This window comes from Myotis yumanensis, unplaced genomic scaffold (assembly GCF_028538775.1).
Source record: "Myotis yumanensis isolate MYYU_CA2020_CCGP unplaced genomic scaffold, mMyoYum1.0.hap1 SCAF_11, whole genome shotgun sequence".
NCBI lineage: Eukaryota > Metazoa > Chordata > Mammalia > Chiroptera > Vespertilionidae > Myotis > Myotis yumanensis.
In genome coordinates this window covers 26,605,485-26,627,869 of record NW_027223762.1, presented here as the reverse complement: position 1 = coordinate 26,627,869, position 22,385 = coordinate 26,605,485, and positions in this window count along the sequence as shown.

Below are 22,385 nucleotides of genomic sequence, written 5' to 3'. Positions count from 1 at the left end.
CTGGAGAAGACTTGAAGAAGATATGTAATCTAGTTTCTTCAGTTTGCACATTAGGCAGTTGTACTCTAATAGTTTTGAATTAATTACATTTACATTTTTTAATAGAGATATATTATTTTTATACATTTTGTTCTAATTGGTGATTCCAAGTTGGAAACATAGCGGCTTTAATTTTGCTTCTATGTAAATAAATAGTTTCATTTTTATAAGTGAAATGTCTGAACTCCAACTTTGTGTTATCTTAAAATCAAATGAATCTTTTTAAGGTTGTCCTGTCTTTCACTCTTTATTTTAAAGTAATAGATACTTGTTCTCACAGCAGCAGTTAAAATCTCAGGTTCAGGAATACTCTGCAGCTGTGATGTGAGAAGCTAGTTAAGAATTACTCTCAACTCTTAAATATAATAAGTAGAAGCAAGTATGTTTATAAAGAAAATGAGGATAGAAATTTTGCAGGTTTCAGAGTCTATTGAGATCTTAGCAGAGATGACTTATATCCTATATAATAAAAGCCTGATATGCTAAGTGTCCAGTCATTCAGTTTTCCATTCAACCAATCAAAGCATAATATGCTAATGACATGCTAAGGCTGCTCAACCACTCACTATGGCATGCACTGACCACCAGGGGGCAGACAGTCGATCAGTCAACCAGTCACTATGATGTGCACTAACCACCAGATGGCAGATGCTCTGACCGGTAGGTTAGCTTGCTGCTGAGATCTGGCCGATTGGGACTTAGCAAGATGGACCGGACACGCCGTGCCTTTCCCGGTCCCTCCCTGACTGACCAACTTCCCATGTTCCTCCCTGGCCCTGATCGTGCACTTGTGGGGCCCCTTGGCCTGGCCTGTGCCCTCTCACAATTTGGGACCTCTCAGGGAAGTCGGAGAGCCGGTTTTGGCCCGATCTCACAGGCCAGGCTGAGGGACCCCATTGGTGCATGAATTCATGCACCAGGCCTCTAGTGTCAAATAATGAAAGAGACAATGAAGATAAATAACAGCCCTATCCAGTTTGACTCTTTGGTTAGAGCATTGGTCCATGGACTAAAGGATCATGGGTTCAATTCCAGTCAAGGGCACTTACCTTGGTTGCAGGCTCCATCCCAGGGTACATGTGGGAAGCAATCAATTGATGTGTCTCTCTCACATCAATGTGTCTCTCCCCACCCCTACCCCTTTCTACTTTCTCTAAAAATCAGTGAAAAAAATATCCTCAGGTGAGGATTAACAACAACAACAACAAAAGTTAAATGACATGTCAGAATATTATTATATCAAGAATCTAGGACAGTTTAATAAACAAATATTAGGCACCAAAATATGACAAAGGAAGGATGGCTTATGTATAAACTTCAGGAAGGGTCTCATTGCCTTGTCTCTGCCTGGGGTGAAGCAGGAACTCACCATAGCTTTATTTTCAGAGTAAACTTGTCATAGACTTAAAATGTGTATATGTGCATATACAGTAAAGCAGAAAAAAAAAACCCACAAAAATCCACTTGAGTATATAACTTCCAAACCTCAACAATCCACTACTTTTCAGTCTCTGAGGCATCACCATTTATTCACTTACCTGGCTTGCTCAGAAACTCTAGAATTATTCCCGTCTGCTCCTTTTCCAACTGTGCAACCAAGCAGTTGTTCTGGTAATTGTTAAAAGATCCCATTGCCTTCCCTACTTTTGTCTTAATTCAGGTCTATTCAGTAATTCTTTAATGAACATTTACTGAGGACCTACTCTGTGGCAAGCATCACATTAGGTCCTGGGTGTGCCAAGATGCATGCCTTATTGTCCCTGCACTTGACAGTCCAAAACTGGCATATTTAAAACAAAATATAAAAGGATAGAGATGAAGACAAGGGAAGGAGGAAAGCTTGTATTAGTGAGATGGCTGTTGATTTCCCAAAGGCTTATTAAGAGAGCATTCTAATTACTTCCATTATCTCTAGAGTGTCTCGCCTCAAGACATTCTTCAGACTGCAGCTGGGGTACCTCTCCAAGATGCAAATCTCTCCCCATAGCAGTCTTCAGTGGGTCCCTACCATCTAAATAATAAAGGGCAAATTACTAAGCGAGATGACATAAAACTCTCCATGGTCTTGTCAAGGCTTCCCTCTCTATCCTTAACAACTGTCAGCACTTCTCTACACTGTTAGCACCTACAACTTCTGCTCTAATTATAACCACCTATTTGTGGTCTCTCACATTCACCTTGCCTTCACACCTCTGTGCACATTGCTTCTGCTCTTTGTCCATTCCTTTCTCTTTCTACAGATCTTTTATGACCCACTTTATCTTCTCTGAACCCTCCTTTTGTCCCTCCCCACGTGCTGAAAAGGGTGACATCTCTGTCTGAGCGTACTCAAATACTGTCACATTCAGGGTGGTAGTTAATAACTTTTGACATGCAACACTCACCCACTTGGCACATATCTGATCCCTTCTTTAAAACATTTCTAGGACTTAACACCAGGAACATGACAGATGTGGCAGTAATAATAAACAAGTGAATAAAGAAATGTTATAACACAATTAAAAGTCTCATATTTACTTCTGATTAAAAAGAAGGGCAATTATTTACACGTAATTTTTTGTTGAAAAGCTATATGTTTTGTGTAATAATATTTGTTAATCCTTTAAGTTTAACTATAATATTGAAATCTAACATTTTATATTGCCTATTAACTGTTGACAAGTATATCCAATGTAATGAGCTAAAATTGAAATATAATCATACATCTGGCATGCAATTGAGATATGAGAACATTAATGTAGGCCTAATTCCGAGCTATGTCACCAAAAAAACCCTCAAAGGGTGTTATAGATAATACTAGTGGCCCAGTGCACAAAATTCGTGCACATTAAAAGGGAATTAATTAGAGAAAATATTTTAATATTGCTATTTGCTCTTTCTCTATAATAGAAGTGTCAGAGATGAAAGAAAATTAGTAAAATGCATATGAAAATATTCCTTCTGTCAGAGTCTGGGGCACACTGTGGGACCCAGAGTCAAGTCCCCACCTGCCCACTTGTACCTCGAAATCATGCAAGACCCAGACCCAGACGGCCCCACCCCCATTGGGTGAGATCCAGACCTGGCCAGCCCCACCCCTGTCAAGCCCTGCCAGGTAGGGGGGTGCAGCCTCAGGTCCCCCGTCAAGCCCCGCTGGGTAGGGGGAGCAGCCTCAGGTCCCCCGGCACACCCTCAGATCCCCTGCCCTGGCCCGGTGCCATAAAGCCTCAGGTCCCTGCTGATCACTAATTACAGCTCATTAAGGGAACCCTGCCTCCACTGTGGACACAGCCATCTTGTGGTGGTTTGATGGAGTGATGGTCAATTTGCATATTACCTCATTATTATATTGGATAAGAATGCCAAACAAGGCATTCTCTTTAGTAGAAGAAAACCTGAATAAATGTAAAACTGCCCAGAATAAAAAGGCCAAGGCCGATGCCTACACTGGTTGCCACCTTTGGAGTCTTCACAAGTAATGGGAGGACATGCATGAACTTGTCCCTCTAACCCACTTCACTTTACTTTCTGATGAAAGTAAAAGTCCTGAACTTAATGCAAAACAAATCAGCTTGGGCACTATAATATAGGAATTAGAGGTACAGTGTGGAGACAGTATCAATCAGGGTCCAGTTAAACAGTAGAAGCCATATCAATATATACATTTTTTTAATTAAGATAAAATTTTAATGCAAAAGAGAATTAACTAGGCATAAAATTACTAAGTAACTATAGATGGGAGACAAAACAAAACAAAAAACACTCTAATTATCAGGAAATAGCTACCCCCACTAGGAAAAAAGGGAAGAACTTGGAATGATATAAGACTTAGACATTCATAGGAAAGCCCCCATGGGTCTGAGGCCTAGACCTCTTGGCATTCACCTGCTGCTGTGGGAGAACTGTTGCTACTGGGAAAGAGGTATTGCTGGAGTGACAGTGAGAACAAGCAGGCAAGTAGTAGACAGGAAGAACTATGTCCTTTCTTCTCCAGCTGTATAGGCTCCCTGTAACACCCCCTATTGGCTCACCTTAATTACAAGCTAGATGTCAAAGCAAAGATGCATTATTATTATTTTTTAATCCCCACCTGAGGATATCTTTCCATTGATTTTTAGAGAGAGGGAAAGATAGAGAGAAGTATCAATGTGAGAGAAACACAACGATTGGTTGCCTCCTGTATGAGCCCTGACCAGGGCCTGGGCTGGGGAGGAGCCTGCAACCAAGGTACATGCCCTTAAGTAGAATCAAACCCAGTATCCTTCGGTCCACAGGCTGATGCTCTATCCACTGAGCCAAACCAGCTAGAGTTGTTATTATTATTATTATTATTATTAATTTTACCACCAGCATAAGGAAAAATGTAGAAGTGCAGGTTTGGAGCTGAAGAGTAATAGCTTAATATGAGCATGAATACTTTGACAACAACTGGTGGCGGAACAGATGGGGTACAGAATGAAAACACCTTAACATGCCTGAGAGCCTTTGAACACAGCGAGGTGGAGCACCGCTGCCTGTCAGAGGCTGCCCCCCGAATCCCCAGCTCTGTCCCTGCTCTCTGCAGCCCAGGCTGGGTCACCACTCTGTACAAACAGCCAGCTCTCTGGAATATGTTGGCCTAGCACAAACCAAGCATTTATGGTTCTTGGACAAAAAAAAAAAATGATCCTGGTGATGCAGTGATGCCAAATAAATGACTTTAAGAGCCAAGTCAGTCCCGAGTTAATTGATTTAGTGTTCTATAATTTCTGAATTAACAACAAAATGAAATGCTAACATCATAAATGAATCATTATCAAACTTGTCCCTGTTCTGAAGAAATATTAATACCGGCAATGATTGACATCCTTCTAGGGCTAGGAAAGGCGGGAACATGTACACTTAAGTCCCCAAGGAAAGAGTTAAAACCCAACATTAACAAAACTGGTTAATGGATGGATAACTCACAAACAGGAAAGAAGGAAAGGCATTTAAACCCCATCTTGATAGAATCACTTTTTTAAAAATCACTGTTCGTTTCCACCGTTGTGTATTTCTCATTACTTGAGGGTAAGGAGTCACCCAGCTAAGAATCCAATCAATACCTGCTTTACAAGACAACTTAACCTTGAGTAGTGCTAATGCTTCTACAAGCCTCCTTTAAGCTAGTTAAAACTGCCAGGTAAAAGTCAGGAAAATTAATATCAGCTTACTGTCACTGAGATATGAAGAAAGAAGAACAAACCTATAGAAATCAGACAAATGATCTCACACCAGTGCTTAGAAACCTACAGTTAAAGTAATTTAAATATTTTTTTTTCTATCTGATCACAACTTCCATTTCCAGTTTCATTTTATACCATGCTTCCAAGGACCTCCAGTAACCGGCATTCAGGATTACTCAATTCTGTTAAGATTAAAATGTAAACTTTTCTTGCTATTCCCTAGGATTAGAAGGTCTCCCTATCCCTCCTGCCTAGTGAAATATTTTTGAACTTTTATCAATATTTCCACTGAATCAACTCTATGAAGTCTGACTTTGTTTTCTCCCATTTTCTCCCTTGGCCTTTAATAACAGCCATGTAGCATTGGTATCTTTGTAATTACAGTTATTATATTTCTCAAATCTAAGATGCCATTGATTGCAATGTGCCCACTAGATAAACCCTGGTGCCATCAATTTCCTGAAGCATCCAACTTGAGATGTGATGAAGCACAAATAAAAGATATGTTTCAGAATTGATGAAATACGGTGGTTGTATATAGGACTGCCTTCTTGCTAAATTGCTAAACTGTGAGCTTCAGGGCAGCAGGACACATGATGCAATACTCTGCCCTTAATGTCAAGTGTACTATTTGATACATAGCAAATTCTTCAGTGAATGCCTGTTAAAGCACGCCCAAAAAGTTAATATGCAAACTGAAATTGTATCATTAGCAACACTTTTGTAGCCTGGACTTTGTCCTATGATCACAAATGATAATGTGTAGGATGAAAATAAGTGATACACAATCATAAGATCCCAACTTTCTTCTCCCAAAACTTCATGACTTTAGCCAGGGTTACTTGTATTTGCAGGATGACTAGGCATTTATACATGTAGTTTAGTTTTAATAGACCTGGGGAGCCCTGAGCTCCTAAAATCAGCCATTGTTGCCGGAAAATCCCACCTATAGGTAATCCTTCCATTGTAAGAAAATGTACAATTTCCTGAGGGGAAATCTCATTAAGTTTTATCAGACAGCATCATTATCTGAATCAGTTCACTAGGTCCCTCTTCAACAGCAACAAATAATAACTAATCCAAAAATAGTTCTGATAAAATAGAGTCCTTCAAGTTTATTTCTAGCATTGCCCAAGAACAGGTAGATTTGGAAAAAGAGGTTTCAGAACTGAGGACTACAGGGACCCTGGGGATCGGCTGCTCAAGGCAGAGTGGAAGCTGGAGTGGGAGCAGCAAATCAAAGAACACTACCTTTCTGGGAAAAATAATTGTATTTCTATTCCATTCAGTAGTCTTTTTCTTTGCTACTATCAATTGCTTCTATTCTGCATTCCTGCCATTTATGGCACCTATTTGCCTTAGGCATATTGCTCTACAAAGTTCATGTAGACATTTCAATACCTCTTTCTTCTCTCCTTTCTTTGTCACCATTCCTCAAGTTTACTTGTGTTTTCTTTCCCTTCATAATAGTTTCCTAGAGCAAGAATTCTACTTGGGCACTGGCCAGTGTGGCTCAGTTGGTTGGGTGTCATCCCAATGCACCGAAAGGTTGTCAGTTTGATTCTCAGTCTGAGTACAAGCCTGGGTTGTGGGCTCCATCCCTGGCAGGGGGTGTGCAGGAGGCAGCAGATTGATGTCTTGGTCTCACATGAATGCTTCTCTCTCCCTCCCTCCCTTTCTCTCTCTTCTCTCTTTCTCTAAAAGAAAAAAAATCAATAAAAATTCTTTAAAAGAATAACAAAAAGAACACAAGATGTTTAAAAAAAAGAATTCTACTTGGAAATAAAATGTGTATCAATCCCATAATACACAGGTCCCTGGAAATGTTCAGCTTCTCACTCTATCATTGCCTTGTCATTATTGTTCCCTAGGTCAGCTCAAGCTCTACTGGCTCTAATTGAAGTGATCTATAGGGCACAACCTCTCAAATTAAACTACGTCCTCGACAAAATGCGTGAGCTTTCATTCCAAATATCTTTTGTTTTTCTTTTTTTTTTCTTTTAGTCTGTACAGATGTGACTGAGTAATTGGACTAAATATGCCCTTCCATGTCATATAACTGGTTTAAATTATTGTTTCTGCACCTGTGCATTTTATTCCTCCTCTCCACATTTAAAGCATTTAAGTACAAAATACTCTGTTGTTTACCTCTGTCAGCCCTACATATCAGCCAGAACCTCTCTACTTAGGAAAAAGTGTCCTGATGGATGTCTCACATGTGGCCAGGACCATCCACCTGCCAATATCACAAACAATAAAGCTTTGCATTATATAATACTTTGAACTTTTTCTAAATGCTTTAACTTATATTTTAAATTTTCAACTCTCTTATTTAGTTGAAACTTAGGACATTTCTAGTACATTTTTAGTCATTCATTTTTAGTAGTCATATCATTTTTGACTAGCATTCATATAGTTTTTATCACTATAATTCCGCATAATCAAACCAGCAATTTTGAGCGTTTTTATTTTAACTATATTTTTTGCAAAGCATACTCCATTACCCCACCTCTAAAACTTCTATTTAATTTTGGAAGCTGAATTACTGCCAACATGTCATTCAGGGTTATCCCCAGTAATTTTATAATCACAGTTCTCCCTATGTGATCACTAGGCAAGCATTCTGACTTCTTTCCTATAATTCTTCTCTTGACAAGTTACCATCATCCTTTGGGTAATTATTAAGTTTCTTTCTCTGCTGTCTTCCCCTCGGAGATCGCAACTGTTCACCTCTCCCCACCCCTAAGTCTGACATTTCTCTAATAGAATAATTGGGAATCAATAGTTCTAACCCTGATATTGTGAAGACTTGGAAACTTCTCTTCTATGCCATTTGTTTGCCCCCTTTCTCAGATATTAATTATTCACTCTCTGTGGTAAGTAGAATTCTAGCATGGCCCCCACTGGTTGGTGTACACCCTGTACAATCTTCTATTCAGTGGCATAGACCTGTGACTATGATGGGATATCACTGAGCGCTATGGTTGGATAATATGGGAAATGAGGTTTTGTAAACGTAATTAAGGTCTAAAAGGGAGATTAGCTGGGTGCACCTGACACCATCAGATAAGCCCTTAAAAGCGACAAGAAAAGCACTAGGAGATCTTCAGCTGACCTTGAAGACACAAACCTCTGTGTTTGGAGAGAACCATATGTCAGGAAACTCTAGGCAGTGTCTAGAAGATGAGAGTAACCCTTAGACAATAGTCAACAACAACAACACACTGGATCTCAGACCTACAAATGCAAGGAACTGAAATTTGCCAACATCCATATGAGGTAGGAGAAGGACTCTGAGCTCCAGAGGAGAACCCAGTGGGGTTCACATCTTAATTTCAGCCTTGTGAGACCTTGAGCAAAAACCCCAGCTATGTCATCACCAGACTTCTGTCCTATAGAATCTGCAAAGTTAGCAACAGTTTGTTACACAGCAAAAGAAATAAAAAACAAAAAGATATGCATTTTTCTCTGTTCTCCTTTTGCTACCCATCTCTCCTAGTGACTGTAATTTCCAGTTCTAACAGCAATTTTTAGAGGAAAAAGGACTCAAATCCTGCCAACATTCGACCTCTCCCTTGGGCCTGTTTGCATTTCTTCACTCTAATCCTTACTCAATGATTTTTCTCAATTTATTCTTCTTTGTCTCCAGGAATGGCTTTGTTTGTTTGTTTTGGCAATTTCCAAAGTAATATACTTAATCTAGTCCTTTTATTTGCTTTTATTTACAAGTAACATCCCTTTGGCCTACTTCCCTCATTAGTATTCAAAGTTGAATTCAAGTGCAAGCCTGCTATAATGGCATGCTTCTTGATGTTCCAATGAAATTGACTGATCCATTCATTTAGTCATTCATTCACTTTTTCATTCAACAGTTAGAATGCCAACCTAAAATGTCAGGTAATCTGCCAGGCCCTGCTGTTACAAAGATAAATAAGAGACAGATTTTGGTTCTAAATAGTAAAGATTGGGCAGTTGTCCGAATCAAACAAAGTACTAAATAGGATTTTTAAAAATTATGCAAGTTAATGTAAGAGATTACTATTTGGAATAAGATATAAATATACACATACATAAGGAACAACAATTTAAGGCATTTATAGGACAAATAGCAAATCAGTTTAAGAGAAGAATTAAAGAATATGAATTCATTGTTGTATTTTATCCCTCAAAATATCAATTGGTGTTTTGCTTTTATTTGAAGCAGTCATTCACTGCCTTATTGTAAGCAACGAGTATATGTAGAACCATGTAACAAGTATTCAGGATTGGGTAGTAGGGAGAGATGGGATGAAGGGACATAATCTTGCTGCTAAAAGCATACACTCTATTTTCTGTACATGACTACATTGACTGTCTTCATAGGTGACTCTCCAGAGTGCCTTGCCTGATGCCGATGGACTAATATTTGATATGTGAACAACAGTCCAGGCACAGGTCAAGAGCACAGAACTGGTGTGGTTGCAGCAAGCCACTGTCAGTTTCTATCAACATGCACGATTTGACCTATAGCACCCTGTGCATAGGTAAAGGGCATGCAGATTATCATAGCCTTGGGATATGCAGTTAAGCATGAAGTTAGCAGAATGAATGTCAGTGAATTGGGGTAGGAAACACTGCAGCCTGAAGAAAAAACAAATGCATTTCACCTAAAGAGTGTGAATTTCCCATGGAAATGAGAAACGAGAATTCCTGAGAGAACTTATTTTCCTTGTCTATTTATTTCTGCCCTGTAGGAAGATGATAATGGAAACTATTTTAATAACACTGTAGGCTTTAACAAAAGCAGTGCTATTTTTGAATGATAATATATTTTTTCTAGAGTCATAAACATAATCAAAATTGCACTTTAAGGGTATGGGCATCATCTTGAAACCAGTCTGGCCATGATGTTTAAATATCTTTGGGCACTGGATATATGGCGGGCAAGCAATACAGCGATTTGCAGATGTTTGTGAGAACATGTGAAATCATCAGACTAGGAAAGGTCATTTTTGTATAGCAAATATATCCTAGGTGATAGTTTCTATCTTAGTCTTCATTCCTTAATTGTTCAGTGTTGGAATTGCTAATTTTTTTCTTCTTTCCAACCAGCAAAACTGTTGCATAAACAGTTTTCATTTAGGCAATCTTAAATCTAAAATTACATTTCAAATATTTCTATAATAAAAATCCATGGTAAATGTTTAAAAAGTGCTAGTTTACGAATCATTTGATATAACCCAGTTTCAGTATCAAAAAGTTTTTACCTTCTCAAATTGATGTTACTAAGATCTGCCCCCTTAAAAGTTAAAACTCTGTTGTTATACACTCTGCACAGTTGTACTTCTTTTAAAGTAGATACTAGTCTGTTTATTCAATAAAGCTGGTTATTAGTTTCTCATGAGCGGACTAAAAATCTTCTCAGAGACGTAATCCGAATGGGAGCTGGAAAGCCCCAACACTGTTAAAATAGTTGCAACATAAAAGTTAATGATTGAACTGTCCTTATACATTTTGATTTACATAGAATTGATTTTTAGGGCAATTTTTTTTTTGTTTTTTTAATATGTTTTTATTGATTTCAGAGAGGAAGGAAGAGGGAGAGAGAGAAACATCAATGATGAGATTGAATCATTGATTGGTTGCCTCCTGCAGGCTGCCTACTGGGGATGGAGCCTGCAACCTGGGCATGTGCCCTTGACTGGAATCTAACCAGGTACCCTTCAGTCTGCAGGCTGATGCTCTATCCACTGAGCCAATCCAGCTAGGGCGGGTGTATTTTGTTTTATTGTGTTTGATTTCATGTTGTACCAAACACTTTAAGGTATCTTCATGCATACTCATGTGTGTACACATACTCATGTCTACATTCACATGATCACATTCACATATAGAAATCCCTGGTTATACACTCCTCAGGAAATTCCATCCTTCTCCCTACTCAACTGCTACTTATAAATAAATGATTTCTAAACTTGTTTCTCTAGACCAAACCTTGAATATCCAGACTTGTCTATCTCACTGCCAGTTAAACAGCTGCAGCTAAATGTCCCACAAGTACCTGGAAACACATTGAGTCCAAAAACAAACTCACAGTACCTACAAGTCTCCCTGTCTTCCATTGTACCTTATTCAATGAATCATACCATCAAGAACCATTTTCTCATGACAGAAACCTGTATGTCTTAGAAACACTTATGATCAAAACCACCATGCCTATCAATGACCAGATTCTGAGAATTTCAACTCTAAATTCTTCTTAAATATGTACTCTCCATCTTTTGACGTTTTTCAATTTCAATCTCCCTCCATGTCTTAACACACTATTTCCATAGATTACTTACAAATCCTTCTTTTTCTAGGCCAAGCTTTACTCAAATACTCTTCATTTGCGATAGTCTTATTAAAAGCAAATCTTAAAAGCAGAAAAAAAGTTTAATGACTACTCAATATATACACAATAAAATTTAGACAAATATTAGAATGGCATTTGTAATGCATTCTTCATAATTTCTCCTAATTTCATCTTCAACTTTAGCTCTCAGCCTTCCCTCTTGCAGAATAAAATTAGGTAAAATGAATAAGGAGCCACAGCCAATAAGCAACAACAAAATCTCGAAGGAATAAACTAAAAACAATTTTAAGATAGATCTAAACTCAACTATATAAAATGTAATACAATTTTACATAGTTGAGTTTAGCAAAGAATGTAAGCCTGGATGAAAAAGTAAGACTTGATTATATAGCATTTCTAAGACACATTAAATATAAATATGCAAAACATTTCAAAGGAAAAAATGGAAAAAGATATGTCAAATATTAATTACATCAATATTATCTCCATGTTAATATTAGATGAAGTAGATCTTATGACAAGAAGTTTTTCTAAAGCTAAAGAGTGACAGTTCATGATAAAAAGGGCAATTAGGATGACATAATAATCTTAAATGTGCACACAATTAATAAATGAGCTTCAAAATATGTGAAGCGAAAACAGACAAAACTGAAGAGAGGAAAAGACAAATTAACAATTATATTTGCATATTGTAATACCCTTCCATCATTAGTGATTAAAAAATTTGACCCAAAAATAAGTAACAAGATAGAAGATCTAAGTAACACCATACTAACTTGACATAATGGGCATGTGCAGACAATTTCACCAAAAATGAGAGTCCAACATTTTTCTAAGTGTCAGCTTTATCATAAACTAGAGGCCTGGTGCACAAATTTGTGCACAGGTGAGGTCCCTTGGCCTGGCTGGTGATAAAGGCCTATCAGAGGGCCAGCCAGCCGGGGGGAGGGACCCCGGTAGGTTTTCCAGCTGGCCCCCCAATCGGGGCCTATCGGAAGGCCAGCAGGCCAGGTGGAGGGGCCGCGGGAGGTTGGTTGGCTGCAGGAGGTTGGCTGTGGCAGTGCACTGACCACCAGGGGGCAGCTCCTGCATTGAGCATCTGCCCCCTGGTGGTCAGTGTGCATCATAGTGACTGGTCAGCTGGTTGTTCCGGTTGTTCAGTCGTAACGGTCACTTAGGTTTTTATATATAGATAAATCTCAGTACATTTCAAAAGATTGTAATCTTATAGAATGTGTTCTTTAACTATGATATAATTAAATAGGTATAAATTAAATTACTAAAAATCTATATATATATAAAAGCCTAAGGGACCATATCCCAATTTGGGGGATGCTGCTAAGGAAATGATTTAAGGGAAATTTGGATATTTAAATGCCTATAGGATAAAAATGAAGAAAGAACTGAGTTCTTGACCTAACTCTCCACCATAAGTAGTGTCTTAGTCTAGTTGGGCTACCATACCAAAATACCATAAACCGGTGGCTTAAATAACAAAAACTTGTTTTCTTATAGTTCTAGAGCAGCCGTGGGCAAACTACCGCCCGCGGGCCGGATCTGGCCCCTTTGAAATGAATAAAACTAAAAAAAAAAAAAAGACCGTACCCTTTTATATAATGATGTTTACTTTGAGTTTATATTAGATCACACAAACATTCCATCCATGCTTTTGTTCAGGCCCTCTGGTCCAGTTTAAGAACCCATTGTGGCCCTCAAGTCAAAAAGTTTGCCCACCCCTGTTCTAGAGGCTAGTTCAGATCAAGGTGCCCACTTGGTAGCTTTCTTGTGAGAGTTCTCCAAATACTATAACACTGGGAAGTAGGGCTTCAACATTGGAATTTAGAAAGACACAATTCAGTTCAGTTCATAGTAAGATGATAGGGACCAAAAAAATAAAGGTAAATTCACTATAACAGAATACAAACAAGCAATAAAGATAAAAGCAAAAATCAGTGATCTAAGATGGCTGCGGCATTGGAGGACGCTGAACTAGCCCCCTCTCATTAGCGAAATCAAATATACTTGTATATCTGTAGCAATTATTCCGGTGAGACAACTGAATGTTGGAAAGAACAGTTTCCGATAACAAACATGAGAAAGAGACTGAATAGAGAAGGCTGGGAAGCTGAGGAGCCCTCTAGTGGTGGGAATCCCCCTCTCTGGAGGAGCCAGTGAGCTCCATTGCTTAGGTTCCTCTCCACTTTGGGCAGGTGTGTAAGTTCTATTTGGGTGCTTTGGCCTACCTTATGGATCACCACAGCCATAAGTTCACAGCTACCTTGCCTGGAGGTTTCCACCTTGGAACAAATGGAGTAAGTGGGAACAACGTGGTGTCACCTGGCCTCACTGAGATGCTCCTGGTAGCAGGCTAGTGCTCCAGGTGCCTTAAGCGCCTGCTCAGCTCCAAGCCACTTCCCCAAACTTCCCAGCACAGAACTCGGGTCCAGAGGTCTCTGCTATACAAGACCCCTTTCAGTACAACAAACAAGAGATTGCATAGAGAAGACTGGAGAGCTCTCTGGGCACTGCGGGGATGCTCTGAGGGTGGAGAGGACAGTGAGCTCCATTGAGTTCCCATCTATTGGGCTTTATCCAGGTGTTCTTTAGTGTGCTCCCGAACACATCACTGAGCCTATTTCGGCCCAGATCAAAGGGAACAGGCAGGAAGGACATTGCTACATGCACTTGGCATCTCTACCCACAGCTGCTCTGCCTCAGGAGGCCAGTGCCCTGGACGCCTTAAGCACCTGCTGTGCTCCTACCAGCCTGCCCAAACCACCTTGCGCACACACAGTCTACACAGAGTCTGCTACATTCGGCTACTTTCCCAAGACTGAGAGATAAAGCAATTTTGTCTAATTCATATTGATATTAAATAAGGGTTCCCTGCGTGATGCTTTTTTTTTTTAAGCAAACATATCCTCAAGATTTTATTGTCACATCATAAAACAAAACATGAAGCTTAAAACTGGATCACTTGGCCCTTCCTCTTATCAAAATGCTTGCATTTCTTAATAGCCAGCATTTTCTTAGATCTGCAGTTGGGCTCACAGCTTTCAAGCCTCAGCACAATCTTCTTTGTAGTTTTAGCCTTTTTTTTTGCAGAAAATCGGCTTAGTCTGCCCACCAAAGCCAGTCTGCTCCCTGTCATAAGGCTGCTTTCCCTGCGCATCCCTGCCCTTCTTGTACTGTATTACCTTGTGGGATTGATGCTTGGCACACTTCTTACAGAAAGTCCCTCAGATTTTAGGGTTGTTCACCATGCTTGCGAGAGTGCTATTGGAATATAAAGAGCATGGCACCAGCTTTTGAGAAAACAAAATAAAGAGGAGCTTTATTTGCTCTTTTTTCTTATTGCCAGAATTAACTGGCAAGACAGGAGGCAAGGGTTAAACATGACTTCCAGATCCAGGATTTGGGGCAGGGTTTTTAGGGGTAGTAGTTAAGGGTTTACAAGTATTACTTGTAAGTTGCATTTCACTAGTGTTACTCATAACTGGTGTATCCAAGGTTTTAAACTTAGGTTTTGGGTCTTGTTAGAAACAGGATAGAATCAGGTTTTGAGGTTACATTATAAACAAATGGTCAAACAAAATGAAAAGGTAGAAGACTATCTGAAGAAAGAAGAAAAATCACCCCCCCCCCCCAAAAAAAATACCCTAAAGAACTGGAAATAAGTAATTTGCCTGATAAAGAATTCAAAGAAATGGTCATAAGGATCCTGGCCACACTTGAGATGGGAATAGAGGTAATTTAGGGAGAAATTCAACAAAGGGAGGAAATAACCATTGAAAATATCTACACACCCAACATAGAAGCACCTAAATAAAGTAATCATTACTAGATATAAAGTGAGAAATCCACAGTAATAGAATAATAGCAGGAGATTTTACATCCCACTTATTTCAATGGATAGATCATTTAGACAGAAAATAAGGAAATAATGGTCCTAAATGTCACATTAAATGTGATCAACTTAATAGATATTTATAGAACATTTCATCCACAAACTGCCGAATACACACTATTTTTAAAGTGCTCATGGAACATTCTCCAGGATAGATCACATATTAGGCCACAAAACAAGCCTCAATAAATTGAAATCATATCAAGCAACTTTTCTGCATATAATGGCATGCAACTAGAAATGAACTATAGGGAGAAAACTGTAAAACGCACAAATACGTGGAGACTAAAAAACATGATACTAAGCAACCAATGGATCCAAGAAGACATCAGACAAGAAATCAAAAACTATCTTGAAATAAATGAAAATAAAAACACAACTTTTCAAAATTTATGGCATGCAGCAAAAATAGGCCCATTTAGAGAAATAATAAAAATTCCAAATAAACAATCTAACTGTACACCTACAGGAACTAGAAAAAGGAAAAACCAAACCCAAACTTTCAAAGAATTAATACCTATCCTTCTTAAACTATTTCAAAAATTGAAGAGGGAGGAAAGCATCCAAACTTAGTCTATGAAGCCATAATTTCATTAACATCAAAACCAGATAAAGACATTACAAAACAGAAAATTACAGGCCAATATCCATGATGAACATAGATACAAACATGTTCAACAAAATATTAGTAAACTGGATTCAACATACATTAAAAGGATTATACAACATGACCAAATAGGATTCATTCCAGGGCTGCAAGCATGGTTCAACATTCATAAACTCAATTTATATAATGAGCAACATAAACATATTAAAAAAAGACACAGATCCAGAGACAGAGAAGCATCAATCACACTGTCCAACCTCAGAAGGAAGGTATGGGAGGGTGGGGGTATGGAGGAGAGATCAACCGAAGGATTTATATGCAAGCATATAGGCCTAACCAATGGACACAGACAACAGGGGGTGAGGGCATGAGACAGGGGGATGGGGGGTAATGTGGGAATAAGGACACATATGTAATAACTTAATCAATAAAGAAATTAAAAAAGAAAGCTTCCCAATAAAAGAAATATCATGTAATAATAATAAAAAATAATAATAAAAATAAATAAATAAATAATGGGCAAAAACCCTGAACAGACAATTCTCCCAAGATATCAATAGACATTTGAAAAGATACTCAACATCACTAGTCATCAGAGAAATGCAAATTAAAACCAAAAGGAAATATCACCTCACACTTGTAAGAATGGCTATCATCAATAAATCAACAAATAGCAAGTGCTGGCAAGAATGTGGAATAAAGGGAACCCTTGTGCACTGTTGGTGCGATTGCAAATTAGTATATCCACTGTGGGAAATATTATGGAGATTCCTCAAAAAAGTTAAAAATAGAGGTACCACATGGTCAGGAATTCCACTTCTGGGTATTTATTCAAAGAAAATAAAAACACGAATTTAAAAAGAAAAATTCACCCCTATGTTTATTGCAGCACTATTAGTAATAGCCAAGATTTAGAAGCAAACTAGATGCCCATCAATAGATGAATGTATTAAATATATATATAGTGGGATATATTATTCAGTAATAAAAACAAATGAAAACTTACCATTTGTGAAAACATGAATGCACTTGTAATGTATTATGCTAAGTGAAATATTTCAGACAGAGAAATATTGATCTCACTTATATGTAGAATCTAAAAAGAAAGAAGGGAAGAAGAAAGAAAGAAAGAAGAAAGAAAGAAAGAAAGAAAGAAAGAAAGAAAGAAAGAAAGAAAGAAAGAAAACAGAAACAGATTCATAGGTATAGAGAACAAGCTGATGGTTGCCAAAAAATAGGAGAAATATGGGTTGGAATAAAAAAAATGAATTAAAACAAATGATGGAGAAAATTAACAAAATTAAAGGTTGATTTTTGAAAATTATAACATCAATAAAGTTCTATAAAGACTTTTCAAGAGAGAAAATATAAATTAGCAACATCAGGAATGAAAGAGGTATCATTACTTACCCAAGAGACATTAAAGGGATAATAAATATTGGGAAAATATTTATATTAACACAATAACTTTTGTGAAATAGCCAAATTCCTAGAAGAAAAAAAAAAAAACAACACGACTTACCAAAACTGGTTCAAGAAGAGATAGAAAAAAAAATTGACTAGAACCATGTATCTAGAAACTATGTTGTAAACATGTTTTTAGGATAGAATGAGACTAATTATAAGGAAGTAAACAGGTAACCAGTTCATACATTTGCTAACCATATTTTCCTATTAACATATTACCCCATCTTTGTTCTCTCCCTGTGGCAAATAAACTATATATATTTCCATATGCTTGTATATAGCAAATAAATTACTTTTGTAACTGATATCTGTTAAAGAAGAAAATAAATAAAAATGATCTTTTGCCTTTGTAAAAAAAAAAAAAAAAGGAATGAAATAACTGAATTCATGATTAAAACATTTCCCTCAAAGTAACTATCGGGTCCAGATGGTTTCATTAGAGACTTTTCTTTAGCATTCGGGAGAGTTAATACCAAACTGATAGGGGGTAAATTTTTCCCCACCAAAAGAGTGTTTTTTCTCTTTCTGCTTTGGCATAGTTTAAAATTATTACTTAAAAACAGTTCTTTGTTTTGAAAAAAAAATTTAATTCCTAATAATCAAGTTACTACTTAATGTGGTGTTTTTTAATATGTTGCCTGTAACTATTTAGCCTTTCCCAAATTCAGAACAATAAAACTGCTGAGGTATCTTTAATAACTAATCTAACTTTAAGGTTCTTGGATGGCAATGGGTAACAAAATGTATCCTTTCACTTTAAAAAAAGATACCAGCTATATTAAAATTCATATACCATTCTCTAGATTTTAATTAATGCAAAACTTATTCTATAAAGAAATACATTCATTTTCTTTATCAACCCTACAATAAAGAAAATAAAAAACTGAAACATGAGAAATTGAAAAAATCCTTTAATTACCAACTACATCAACAAAAATATTTTGTCTCTAGATTTAAATAACTTTATTGATTGATAGCATCCATAGTTCACTACATAGGATAAGTTAAATTATGTTCATAATATATCTTTTTCCCCCAGGTTACTCACAAATGACATGTTTATAAATTATTTTGTATTATACCTCAATAGAGAATTCAACTCTCCTCCATTCTAATAATGGATATTTAATATAAAAAAATCATTGAGAGCCACTCAATCTTATCTTTAACAGGTACTAACTACCTTTCTTCAGCAGAATATACTTAGCTTTTCCTTATCTTAGGCCAAGAGAATGGATATAGACATATATATACCAAATTTTGCAGCACAAAGTATTTAAGCTCAAGTCACTTTAAAACCAGCTTTCACATCCATTATAAAGGGTGTCCCAAAATTCACGCAAGAAGTAATTTTGATAGAAAATACAGGTTTATAATTAAAAATTGTAAATTTTTTATTGATTCATAAAGTATACAGTATAGGGTTATGTATGGAATAGGATATTGGGTAAATGGCCTCCACGGCTTCTCGAAATGTCCAATTATTGACCATGGTGCCAAATTGACGTCCCTGGACTCTCAGCAACACTCTCACAAACTGCTTCGATGTTTTGTGTTGAACGACTTGTTGAAGGATGACCAGAGTGTTTATGATCACTAATTGATCCAGTCTTCCTAAATTTTTTAATTAATCTCTTCACAGTTGATGAAGTTAAATCACTATTCCGACCATATTTTGCACGAAAATTGCAAACTGTAGCTGCCAAACCTTCATTACTTTTAAAATATTTCTCAATAATGAAAACGTGTTGTTCTTTCATGTAGCACTCCACTTTTAATAACCCTGAACTATCAGCTGTCACGCTATCTTTTTTTTTTCATTGGCAACACTTTACGGCACAAATGGCGTTAAAATTAAAATCTTGCATGAATTTTGGGACACCCTTTATTACAGAAAAAAAAGCATTCCATGTTAGTGTTTCATGTTTCAAAATTTACAAATTTTAAAGAAAAGATGACAATGTTTTGAAAAATTGCAAATCTTGATCAATCCCTACCCAACATTCCATTTACTAATTTCTCCTAAAATCAGCCTTGACTAAGTCTAGAGAATAACCTTGACTAAGCTCCACGCTGTAAGTACCGTTAACACCTCATCTCTTTGGATACCCCACTCAGACCCTATAAAGATAGTGTTCTCCCTTGCTCAGCAAAGTTACTGACCATCACATTTTCATGGTGGTCTTTGTATGGGGATTCCAACTTTAAATAAATTCAGAATGTATGTGATAATAAATATAATAGTGAGAAAGAAGGCTTTTTCTTGCCTTAAAGATTAATTAAATTCATAACTTCATTACACCTTAATTGGTACTCTGGTCCTCATGTTTAATTGAAGAGATGGAGATGAGGGGCATAAACCCCAAATATATATCAAAATAGAGTTTAACTGTCACTTTTACTGTCTCACAAAAGAGTGGTTAATATGTTTGAAAAATTCTCAGTCCCTCAAAGTCCATGAAAATATTTCCATGTAAACATTCACAGAAGTTTTCCAAAAATGTTTAACAATAGTTAAGTTGCCCCCCAACTATACTTATGGGATACCTTAACTGGGACTGTAAATGGATTTGCGTTCATGAGACTTTAAAGTGGACGAGCCCTGTGCTGGCTCCAGAGCTGTGTTCCTAAGAAACCCACAGAGAGCTCTTTGCATTTCCACAGCATGCTGTGGTCATTATCAAGCTAATTTGTGTGATATGCAGTGAAAGAAGTAAATATTGCTACCCTTCTTTAACAAATGAGGGAATTCAGACATAATGGAGGTCAAGTTCCATTTCTAATACACTGTACAAATTAAAAGCTTTTTTTTTCTATTTCTCATCCCCAAGCCGTCTTAAGGGTAAGCATAATCTTGCTCTTGTAATATTATTTGTTCCAAGTCACTAGAGTCTAAACACAGGGGAGAAGTTCATAATGTTTAGAACATCAGTTCATCAGTGAGAATAATCCCATTAATGGGATTTTAATAGGTTTTATCTATAGAGATCAATATAAGCCCTAGTTTGCTAGTTCAGCATAAAATATAAACAAACTGCTTAATACACAGAATGGCTCCAGCAGTGCTAAAATGGTTCATCATCTGAGAAAATAAAACTAACCCCAACAACTGCCAGTTAGGCATATAAAATAACAGCTTCTAATTATAACTTTATGTAATAAAAAACCTCACCCTCATTTCCTTTTTTCCATTTCTGCAACAAAACAGCAGAGAGTTAGGTTGGCATGGAGTATATCCAGACCAAAACTTGATTTTGCTCTGATAAGCTGTATTTACCAACATTAAAGTAAAATAGTTCATGGATTTTATTTTTTTAATATATTTTTATTTATTCAGAGAGAAAGAGAGAAGGAGAGAGAACCATCAATGATGAAAGAGAATCATTGATCAGCTGCCTCCTGCATGCCCCACACTGGGGATCGAGCCCGCAACCTGGGCATATGCCCTGACCTGGAATGAAACTACGACTTTCTGGTTCATAGGTCAACACTCAACCACTGAGCCATGCCAGCTGGTGGTATTTCCTGCATTTTATACACATCATGTCATATGTCACTTACAGCAATTCTGATATGAGAAAGGCAGATATTACTCTCCTTACAGATTAACAGGGAAACTGAGACACAACGTCCTTATGATACTCTTCTAAAATAAGCAAGTGATGGTGGATGTAATCACCCAAACCTCTGATTCAATCAAGGTGTGCCTCTACCACATTTCTGCGTCTCATGTCTTGGGCAATCTTCCCAAAGTCCAATGGACACAATTCTAAGTAAAAATTGACTTGGTAAAAACAAGCTTATAATCACTGTTGATATGAATAGAATACATTAGCTTAAAAGTAAATTTTCTAAAAACTATTGCCACACTAAAGAAATTCCTTAATATAATAATAATAAATACCATAATATAAATAAATGTCATATTGAAAGTTTGTGATCACTACAATACTCTTTAGTTGTACATAATGCCACCCTGATGGTCTGTTTCTAAAGGTAGATTTTCTTCTTTTGGATTCTAAATTTCCATAAAGTTGATGTAATTCTCATTAAAACATTCACATGATTTTTTATTCAAAGATACACTTCTGCATTTTAATTTAAGCAAAATAGGTATTCTTTATTAATACCTAAAGCAAAATATTACCAGTTTCTATACTACACTCCTTAAACTACATTTTAGTTTTCTTCTATTATTATAAACTCTTAGTATTATGAGGAATTCATGATATCACATCTCTAATGTACATTAAACCACTCTTCTTCATCAGACATATGATTTTGAGTATTGAATGGGGTCCATGCTTGAAAGGTACTCATTTTAAGAGATTTTTCCATAATTAAGTTACATGTAAAGCTATTAAGAGCATATCTTTTAGTGACTGATAGTTTTGAATTACTAAGCATGCCCCTTACCTGAAGTCTCCTGCACATAAATAGGGCTATGGGCCCAGCCAGCGTGGCTCAGTGGTTGAGCATCAACCTACAAACCAGGAGGTCACATTTCAATTCCTAGTCAGGGCACATCCCCAGGTTTCAGGCTCCATCCCATTGTGGGACGTGCATATGTACAAAAAGAGAATAGAAGAAAAGGTCATAAACAGTGGATGGGTACATAAAAGAACAACATCTGAGTTGGTGTTTGATTGATAAATTAGAATTTTAGCTGTAAATGAAGATAAGGACTTTCTAGAGAGAGGAAATAATATATGGACTAATATGGAGACAAAAAAAAACATTACAATGAGTTGTAAGATTCTGTTTTATGTAATAATTATAATTTAAGTACTTATCATGAGAAAGAATGGATAAAAGAGCTATGAAATAGTAAAATATATCTCAGTTAAT